The 7,901-nt window shown below is 47.9% G+C and overlaps 1 long non-coding RNA gene across 1 annotated transcript; it reads left to right on the plus strand.

The window, feature by feature from the left end:
• Positions 1–5,492: 5,492 nt before the first annotated feature.
• LOC141952707 (uncharacterized) lies at positions 5,493–7,163 on the plus strand. Its single transcript, XR_012631700.1, has 2 exons — positions 5,493–5,738; positions 6,474–7,163. It is a non-coding gene; the product is annotated as an uncharacterized LOC141952707 (long non-coding RNA).
• The last annotated feature ends 738 nt before the right edge of the window (positions 7,164–7,901 follow it).

Raw genomic sequence — 7,901 nt, forward strand, 5'->3', positions numbered from 1 at the left:
AAAATCACACCAACTGCACTGTGCAGTGAAACAAGCTGAGCTTATCCTAGCCAAGTGGAGCAGCTCTGACCTAAAGAGCATAAGGATTGTATGAGGAACATATCTGCAAGGCACAAAACAGGTGGATTAGGATATTTATGCTTCGCCAAGGCTAATTTCACAAGCAGAGCCAGCCAGCCAGAAAGAGCCTTTAAAGCACCACGTAACCCCAAAAGGCCCAAAGCAATTAAAAACTGGATGGAGAGCACACAGTTGTTGTTTGGGTGGGAAAAGGAGACTGCCACTTTGAAACGGAGGTGCAGAGAAGCCAGGCTAGGCTGGAGGTGTCCCTTGCCTGCTCGGGCTGGTGTTTCAGACCCTGCTGGGTGCCTGCAGACACGAAGCTGAGCAAGGGACAACAGTGGGCATCGCACCCCACGTATGCACCTCGCCAGCAACAGAAGCAAAGCCCACCAGCTCCATCTGCCATGACGCTGCCCCATCTCTTTTCGAAAGCAACTTGCTCCCAATTCGAGATGGTGCTGTAGATCTCCCTGCTCACCAGCAGCTGCCCCACACGCCACCTCTGACCCAGGCTTCCCCAGCACTGACCGTGTTTGCCTTCCACGGGGAGTAGGCTCTTCCCAGGGTTTGTGCCGTGTTTTTAATTACAGGCTTTGATATGAAATGCTCCTGTACCCACTAGAGCAGCATTTCGCTCCCACCCGCTTCCAGCCTTTCTTGGTATCAGAGTCCAAACCACAATGGGGGAATTTTTTTGTTCCATATCTTTATGGTGCTTCTTCCAGTAGCACATAAAACAAATTAGCCACTTAGGCCATTATTAGGCACTTATGGCCTTTTGATGTTTATGATTTATAATAGCAATTTGCACTTACGTAGCGCATTTCAGCTGAGGCTAATACGGCAATGATAGCACTTTGCATTTCAGTTGCATCTTCCCTCTTCAGCTCTCGGAAAGCTTCATAAAGCCATGTTGGGTCTGGCAGCAAGGAGCTTCTCTGGGGTGCCAGGAGTCCTGTGCCACTGAGCATCTGTCCACACCCCCCATACCAGCACCTGTGCTCAGAGCCAGCCCGGCTGACGGGGCACTACAGCCCTGTTAGAAGAATACACTGAAGAGCAGGCTCTGCTGTCCTCAAGAGCTGCTTCAGGGAGCTTGGCTATCTCGCTGTCACAGGAGACTCTGATTGTCCATTAGCTTCTGTTTTTTAGATGCTCTCCCAATAGAAATAAAGTGTATTTATGAATATCAAGCTTATTTCTTCCTGCAAGCAGATGCACTGCTGACCCAGGCTGGGCAGGCTCAATGCCACTGTGCATCCCTACGGCTGGGCTGGGCTGCGTGAGCCAGAGCAGAGCCAGCAGGTCAAAGGGTACAACTCCTCCCCTTCATGGGGCACTTGGGCTATGTCCCTGGTGTTTGGGTCCCCAGCCCCAGAACAGCTCAACACGCAGGAGCCTCGTTTTACCTGTGAGCACCATTGAGCCCACACTCAAAAGAAATCAAGTTCTGCTGGCCTCTCCAGAGACAGAAGCCCAAAGCCTAGTGAAATGTGGCAGGACTTCTTGGCTCTGGACATACTTTATAGCCTCGAGCAAGCTGAGCGCTGCACTCCAGAGAGATCCCCAAACCACCATCACCTACAGCATTTCCTCTCCATGGATTTACGGGTGACTTGGAAAGAGTTATCTGCCTGTCTTAGGATCTTATTTTCTCCCTCATTTTTGGCAGCTTGCTACAGCTTATTTTAGCTCAGAGGGGAGACCCAGGAATGAGTGTCCCCAGCTGGGGCATGGGGAGGTGGATCTGTACTGTCTGCTCTGGGCTTGGCTGCTTTCCCTCATAGGGGGATGATTTGTCTGGGCCTCGGTTCCCCCAGCTGAGAAATGAGTATGTCCTTGCTTTTCTTCACAAGGATGCCCTCACATGTCTTTTGTAGCTTCTTTGCAGGGTTTTAAGTATGAGGTTTTTCTGAAGGGCAAAGCCAGCTGGAATTTGCTGCAGAGGATGAAAGATGGGAGGGCAGATTTGGGACGGAGGGTGCTGGAGCTGGTGCTGTTCCTGCCGCTGTCCCCATATGAGATGGGAATTGCGAGTTCCCCCACAAGCCATGGAGAAATGTCTCAATACTCTCCCTGACTCACCAATGCCCTCTGTTACCTCCTGGTCACCCCCTTGACTGCCCTCCCTCCTTGCATGGGCATGGAGAGATGCTCAGAGACAGCCGAAATAAAGATGCTCTGAAGCACTTTGCCAGGATACAGGCCTGACAAAAACTGCTTATGATGCAAACTCATTACCTGTGAACATGCCCTATTTCTCAGGGATATTTTAGAAAATTAAACATGCCGTCGACTCAAAAGTTTACCTTTATGCAAATCAAAATGTCAACATCTGGCAGGAGGACTCATGGATTTTTTTCAGCCTGTCTGTAGCAAGGGGCTGCCTTCTATATTTTGTTTTTTCCCAGACACTCATCATCATACGCATGCTAAGCACATCCTGAAGTAATTTTCCTAGTAAAGGCAAGTGTAGAAAGCTAAGTGTTAAATGCTTTTTCAAAGCCACCAGGAATATCACTGTTTACTTGTTTTCCGGTCTGTAACAGATGCTGGCATTCAACATTCAGAGTGCCTCCGGAAAAAAGAAAAAAATAAAGATTGTCATGACAAGGTTAGCAAATGACAATTATTTGTCAGTAAATCTTTTTCTCCCCCCCAGTGAAGCTGCTCTGTATGAATGAGCGACTGCTGCCTCCCCACACGCTGGGGCTGATGCCTGCACGCGAAGAGGACCCCACGGCATGGCGTGATGGGCAATGCTTGCTTTGTGCCACGGTGTTATCAGGCAGCTTTGCAACACGAGGTGTGGCCGTCAGACACAATCCACTCCGACAGCCTTTGATGTTCTTCAAAGTTTAGTTAGGAGGAAATCAGTAGTGGTTGGTACTGTCTGGGACAAATCCTCTGCTCACTGGCAAAATCACTCAAACAATGTAATTCTCAGATCAGCATAACCCCGGTGAGTTTAAGGGAGATTTAAGAGATATCTAGGAATATACATATTCACCCAAACACATGCACATTCACCCAGAGGATCGAGTGCTAAGCTCTGCAAGTGAGAGGCCCTTTTATCTGTTACCAGCAGAACTTTCTGGTGGCTGATCCTGAGCAGGAGCGACAGAGATGTTATCCCCAACATGCCCCGCTTGCCCAGCATGGGCTTTCTCCTTTTGTCCCCAAACCTGTGCAATCCCCTCCTCCCATGGCAGCAGTGGTCTCTGAGGTTCCCCCCTCCCTCATCTGCAGTCTGGGAATTTATGATGCAAAACCTGGCCACGGTACAGCTGTTTTCCTATTTCTTGTTAATCACCACACAGCTCTTTCTTCTCAGGACAGTCCTGCTGTTGGCAGTCTGAGCTCTTGGTGATGCCTTCCCGCACGCTGTACTACACACGTATTCAAACCAATGGGAAACACGAGAGAAAGCAGCTCTTTTGCAATGCCTGGCAATGTGCGATTAGCTTGAAGCACCCTGTGTATAAATAAAAAGCAATGGGCATGAACATAAACAAAATCTATTGCGTCTTCTGCTTTTTGGAGTCAAGCGCTATGCTGGGAAAACATTGCCTCTTCATCAAGTTTTATCTCTTGCAATCAATTCATTGGGCCAACCAAGAAGCTTTAGAAAAAAACTCAAATTTTCTCAAGTTTTGCTTTCAGAGCTGGCAAACCCTCCTCATTGCTCTGGCGCTGGGTTTCTGAGTAAGCCTGGGAAAATGCAAACTCAGTGGGACCCAGCAGAGCCCGGGTGCTCCCTCCTCCCCCCAGCACATCCCAAACCTTACCATGGGGCGCCTGTCATACCCCTGCCACCACTGCTGGGGACAGGAAAATACCAGCCCCGATGGTGTCCCCATGCTATATGGCAGCAGAGGGTTTAGTGAAGAAGCACTGTGGCTCCCACAGAAGTGAAAACAGCACTGCAAAAGCACCGGGTTTATAGGCTGGTGTTTTGGTAGTGGAAAGTGTATTTTTCTCCCTCGTGGCTATAAATCTATAGGTTACATTCTTTTCACTGCCATGAGGAAAATGCTTTTGTGAAAAAGGGGAAGAGTGGAGTGAGCGAGCTGATGAGGGACATTACCCTTAAAGGAGGCTGGGAGGCACTAGCGCAGTCAGGAAGCCTTTGGGCTAGCTTCAGAATTGATTTTGCTTTTTTCGACACAAAAATGCTCTAAACACTGGCTGACTGGCTTTGTTCGCTGGGAATACGCTTGTCTCATGAAACGAAACAGAGCAGTTCACTGGGGAGAAGAGGGTGTTTTGGTGGGCTGCAGCCTTGGCCACGAGCGCCGTCTGGTAAACCTGGTCTTCTCCAGATGTTGGGTGTCAGCCCCAGACATCATGGCTTCATGGGATTGGCCTGCACAGCCCCTGCGAAAACTTCTGAAAGGTCACATTTTTGGCTGGTTTAGACCAGAAGAAGGTAGGACTAACCACATATCACCGTCTTCTTCCCCGAAGGTTCCTGTGGCTTTGCCAGCTTTGACAGTTATTATCGATAATGGGTCGTCCTTCAGCTGCTCTCAGAAACTCCAGGTAAGAGCTGGGCTCATTTGTGCTGACAGCTTCCCAACCACACAACCAGCAATGGGCTGCCTGTGTCACTCAAGGTTTGGGCTGAAACGGGAATTTATTCTCTAGTTCAGAGATCACCATGAAGTCATCTCCCCAGCACTGGAAAAACATGGCTGAGGTCACCTTCCTCACCACCCCCATCCCCAGGCACTAAGGTTTGGATGAGATTGGTGAAATTTAGTGCTTTTTTCAAAACCGTTAGGGTGCAGTCCAGTAACAGGTTAAAATTTCTCTTCAACTGTGAGAGCTGGAAGTGGACTTTGCTCTACAATAGCTGGTATAGTCAAGGAATAACATGACTGCTGGCACTGAAACTGTAAGAAAAACATTAGAAGATGTCACAATGCAAATAAACTGCAAGAGAAGATGAGGCAGGTGCTGCAATAAGCAATATTAGAAGGAGTTTCCTTCTCCCAGCAGTGTGCAAGTCCCAGCACTGTGCTGATCCAGCTGCTGGCTAATTCACCCTGATCTATGATTTATGTCATGGTCAAAAGGCAAGCTCCAGACTAACCCACTGAACTTGCAGGCAGGTTTCAAGCTATCTACCATAACAGCTTTGGCAGTGAAAGCTGACCCAGGGGGCCGTGGAAGATGCCAAAAAATGATGATACCCATTGCCAAAGAAATACATCACAGCACACAAAGCCTCGCTGCCAGATGCACCTTGGGCTGGTCACAGCCAGAAGCTGGAGAGCTGTCCCCATTGCCACAGAGCTGCTGAAAATATTACAAATCCAGATAGATGAGGAGGAGGATCAGCAGCCCGAGCCACAAGACAGGGCGTTGTGACGCTGGCAGGGAGCACGGGCATGCGTGCCAGACTCCTTTGTCACTCTGCTGCCGTTCAGGGCAGGAGAAAAGTTGACAAAGGTTCATCGAGGAAAGAATAATCTCTCTATGCGTGAAATGAAGTTTGCAGTTGTGCTGGGCTAATGGGATTCAAATGCAACTTGTTGTTCTGGCCCTCAAAATAGAAAGCCTTGCAGGGAGGGATTCTTAAAATACTTCATTGGAGATATCATGGCCGTCTCGCTCGGAGTGGAGGTGGAAGAAGAGGTCAGCTCAAGGAGAAGGGCAGGAAAAACAGAAAGGTAAGGAAGCATAAGTGAGTTTTATCATGCAGAAATTTTATCAAGAATAAAGTCTCTTGCAAAAGAAAGGCAGTTTCCCTGTGAAACCTATCATTCTGCATTGTGTCAGGGTTAAAACTGGAATCTTAAAAGTTTAGCTGTCTTCTAGGAATCAAACTGGGACACAACTGAGAACACCTGATGCTTAGGCTTGCTCTCTTTATGGCTTGGGTCTCCAACTCACTCAGAGAATGTACTTTTCCATCCATGTATCGTAACGCTTTCAAACCAACCATAAACGTGCAAACCTTGGGACTGTCTAGATCTCAAAAGGATTGTGATTCATTTGATATATAGTTGTAAGCAAAGAGAGACTCTGTGGCATGGAGCTTAGTACAGTTGGGTTCCCTCCTAGATTTATAATGCTTATTTTGCTTTATGTTCGGGATGGACGTGATACTATTTACAGCCTCGTAGCAACTCTAGTGTCCAAGGCTTCCAAGTCAGCAAAGCGCTTAAGCATATGCTTAACATCAGGACTACCACATCAAGCACACGCTTATGTTCCCTTGACTTAACAGAGATTAGCACGTGTGCTGATAACTGGAAAGATTTGAAAGAGATTTATGTAGTTGCCTGATTGTGAGCTTATGTCAACAGGCTCTGTAGAGCAGGAAACAGAATTAACCACGTGCTTCAAATTAAGCATGTGCTCAAGTTACTTGCTGAAATCAAGGCCTTATTTTGTTATTATAGGGCAGCAAGGGACACCATACCTTCAGACAAGATCCTCAAACATCAGGAAACTAGCACCAAACCCAGCAGAAGGCTCAAGGAGAGTGGGCCAGGTACCTGCTGCAGCCAGAGGATGCTGAACACAAAAACTCTGCAGGAAGCTCTGCTATTCAACACGTTTAATCCCTCTTGGAAAAACCGCCTCTCTCTACAACTACACCAGAAGCTGATTCAGACCATCTTCTCCCCTTTTGAAATCTCCAGCCTGATTTACTTTGCATTTTCCTGCCTATAAGCTGTCTAACGCCTTAGGTAATTAATACATGATAACTTCTAATAAGCTCATCTTGTAATAACTTTTACCACAGACATAAAATTCACATTTAAACATATTTAGGCAGTGCCATGAAGGATATCAGCCTTCCTTGACCAAGTTTGCTAAGTGGAAGAGTTAGCTGCATGCACCAGCTTCCCTGGTCTACCTCTCTGAGCTAATTTTTTGTGTGTGTTATATTTTTTTGCTTACGGATGGCTTCAAGTAGTGGCGTCGAATACCAGAGTACTGCTTTCCAGTATTCTGCACTGTTTGATTTAGAAATAAGCTGTTACATGAGCCATAAAATGCACGAAGCCTGGTCACCCCTCACCTTCTCCTGTGGGGACTCTTTGAAGTTTAATAAAAGTGGAAGCTGGCAGCCTTTCCCTTGCTGAGCAAGTTAATGCCACCTCACTTTCCTGCCTACTTATTTTCATGATGTAAGAAACTAATAAGTGTGAGCGACCCCACCTCTCTGTCAAATTTAGTTGAAATTGGCCAGCAGTTCTTGAGGCAGATAAGCACAGCATGTGGTATCCCGAGGCCTGTTTTCTCGAGGAATTAGGCTAATGGATAAGCAGAAGATGTCGCTGGTTGGGAATTAGGCTAGTAGATAGGCAGAAGGCAGCCCCGGTTGGAGGAGCAGGGGTGGTTTGGCTTGCTGGAGCAGCAGCAGTACAAGCCAGGTGGTGCTGGTGGGAAGGAGTAGGGTCCTTGGGGCACACCTGGACCTATACCATGGGCCAGCTGGAAAGAGAGTTGGGATGCGTAAAACCCTGAGCTTGTCTGTGCAACAGATGATGAAGATACAGGAAAAGCGAGAGGAACCTCCTAACTAAGAGGCTCCTTTCTCTTGAGTTTGAGGCCTTCACCAGGTGCCCAAGGAGGAACTGGAGGCCCAGGAAGCTGTGGTGGGATCCTGGTGGGGATCCCCCATTCCAGCCACACTGTGGCCATACACGTGCATTGCTGCATCCAGCGCTGTGAAAATCCAATGGTATTGACTGGAGCGATGCAGGAAATACAGCGTCTCAGTCCACCAGAGACCAAATCAATTGGCTAATTACTTCATACAACGTTTACACTAGGCAGCCTGACGGTCACTGACATTACCCTTTTGGCAGCCCATCTGC

Source organism: Strix uralensis, chromosome 20 (genome assembly GCF_047716275.1).
Source record: "Strix uralensis isolate ZFMK-TIS-50842 chromosome 20, bStrUra1, whole genome shotgun sequence".
In the NCBI taxonomy this organism is placed as follows: Eukaryota; Metazoa; Chordata; class Aves; order Strigiformes; family Strigidae; genus Strix; species Strix uralensis.